Genomic DNA, 2468 nt, shown 5'->3' on the forward strand with positions numbered 1-2468 from the left:
TTGGTACTCTCCGTTTGCTCATCTGTTTGGAGATGATGGGCCAAAGAGAGGTGGGGTTGTAGGTCCAATGATTATAACAGGGTTTGCCAGAAATGAGCCAGAAGCTGGGTGCTGTGGTCTGAGACTATGGATTCTGGTAAACCATGTAGGCAGAAAAGGTTCTAAATGGGCTCCTTTCAACCCAAACTTTTCCAGCTGCCCATTTTCAGTTTGGAGAAAGATGGTGAGATTCCACAGAATAAGCAGAGGTTTGAAGAGGCTGCGTCTTTGATGTAGGAGTAGTCGCCGAAGCCACGCTCACGATGAGGCTGCTCCGAAGACATTACGGCCCACTGAAGCTGGCTTTGGGGGCATTGCCTTTGTGGACTTCCTCTTCATCATGCAAAGGGATGTGAGCAATGGGGACCAAAGGGAGGAGCCTTGGCCAAAGAACGCTGTGGTCAGGAAAGACCAAATGATTGACATAATGATGGGAGCCGTCAACAACATCCAGGACTCCAGGCCAAAGCTGCAGATTGGGGCTCCGGTTCAGCAAGAGGTGCCTGTCCGGGACAGCAAGTCCTGCCTGCCGGGATATTACACACCAGCAGAACTGAAGCCCTTCATGGAATGTCCACCTCAAGACCCCAATAGCCCAGGAGCTGATGGCAAACCTTTCAAGAAGGACCAGTGGACACCAGAGGAGACGAAAGCGAAAGAACGTGGCTACGACAAGCACTGTTTCAATGCCTATGCCACTGACCGGATCTCTCTCCAAAGGGCCTTAGGACCAGACAGCCGGCCTCCAGAGTGTATCGACCAAAAATTCAAACGATGCCCTCCCCTCCCGACCACCAGCGTCGTCATCGTTTTCCATAACGAGGCCTGGTCAACTTTGCTTCGCACTGTGTGCAGTGTTCTGTATGCCTCCCCAGCTATATTGCTAAAAGAAATCATTCTTGTGGACGATGCCAGTACAGATGATTACTTGAAAGACGAGTTAGACAACTATGTGAAGCAATTGCAGATAGTGAAGGTTGTCCAGCAGCTGGGAAGGAAGGGTTTAATAACAGCCCGATTGCTTGGTGCCAGCATTGCTACAGGAGATGTACTCACATTCCTGGATGCTCACTGTGAATGTTTCCATGGGTGGTTAGAGCCTCTCTTATCGCGAATTACTGAAGAGCCCACAGCTGTGGTCAGTCCAGATATCTTCACAATTGAACACCTTTGAGTTCTCCAAGCCAACCCAATATGGGAAGGTGCACAGTCGAGGGAACTTTGACTGGAGTCTGACTTTGGGATGGGAGTCCATCCCTCAACATGAGAGGCAGAGGAGGAAAGATGAGACTTATCCTATCAAGACCCCCACATTTGCTGGTGGCCTCTTTGCCATCTCCATGTCCTATTTTGAACACATCGGCTCATACGACAACCAGATGGAGATCTGGGGAGGGGGAAATGTGGAGATGTCCTTTCAGGTTTGGCAGTGGGGGTCAGCTGGAGATCATTCCTTGCTCCGTCGTTGGCCACGTGTTCCGTTCCAAAAGCCTCCCCACCTTCCTGAAAGGGACTCAAGTGATCTCCAGGAACCAGGTGTACTTTGCAGAAGTCTGGATGGACGACTACAAGGAAATCTTCTACAGGAGGAACCAGCGGGCCTCGCAGATGGCTAGAGAGAAAACACACAGAGACCTTACTGAGCGTCTTGAGCTGAACGAGCGGTTACATTGCAAAAACTTCACCTGGTATGTACAAAGTGTTTATCCGGAAATCTTCATCCCAGACCTTACGCCAGCTTTCTTTGGAGCTATTAGAAATGAAGGTTCTAAACGAACTGAGCAGTTTCTCTTGCTGAGCAGTTTCTCTTCCTGTATTTTAGGCCACCAAAAGACCCTAGTAACTAAGTGGAGGGTCTTGAAAAGGCCGGAATGTCTTGCTGGTCAGCTGCATTGGCAAAGCTGATATACTTCTGCCTGGAGGCACCCTGATGGGGTATAAAGATGTTCCCGGTTGTAGAAGAGTCTGTTTTGGACTGAAAAAAGGGAATTTTCTGGGGTACCTGGATCTTGACATTCACGGAGTGGGCCTGTGCATATTTGTCTTGCTGCTGCTGAACACGGACCCGCTCTGCCATAGACAGCAGGATCTGGGTGGCTACAAAATTGTCTGGGCATCATGGAGCCGATGGAGCACTGTATTTAGCAGGAAGATCCTTGAGGTCAGGCAGTGGCATCTCCTCCAATGTGGAGCTCCCTCTTTCAGGTAAGCAGTGCTCCTGACAATATAGGGAGGAAAAGGTCAGGTCACTCTGGGACCAGGATATCTGCGGGTCATGGAGGGCCAGCCAAGTCATTCCCAATACCAGGGGAAAGTGTGGTGTCGCTGCCAGATAGAAATGAAGTTCCTATTTATGTTCCTGGATCTCCTGGGTGAGGGACACATTTTGATGCTATCAATGACAGGTCCTGAAGTCACAGGACTGCCAT

The 2468-nt window shown here is 50.0% G+C and overlaps 1 pseudogene; it reads left to right on the forward strand.

Annotated features, from left to right (window-relative positions):
• Positions 1-302: 302 nt before the first annotated feature.
• On the forward strand, positions 303-1944 carry LOC134391958 (polypeptide N-acetylgalactosaminyltransferase 6-like; annotated as a pseudogene).
• The last annotated feature ends 524 nt before the right edge of the window (positions 1945-2468 follow it).

The sequence above is a fragment of the Elgaria multicarinata genome, chromosome 2, assembly GCF_023053635.1.
Source record: "Elgaria multicarinata webbii isolate HBS135686 ecotype San Diego chromosome 2, rElgMul1.1.pri, whole genome shotgun sequence".
NCBI lineage: Eukaryota > Metazoa > Chordata > Lepidosauria > Squamata > Anguidae > Elgaria > Elgaria multicarinata.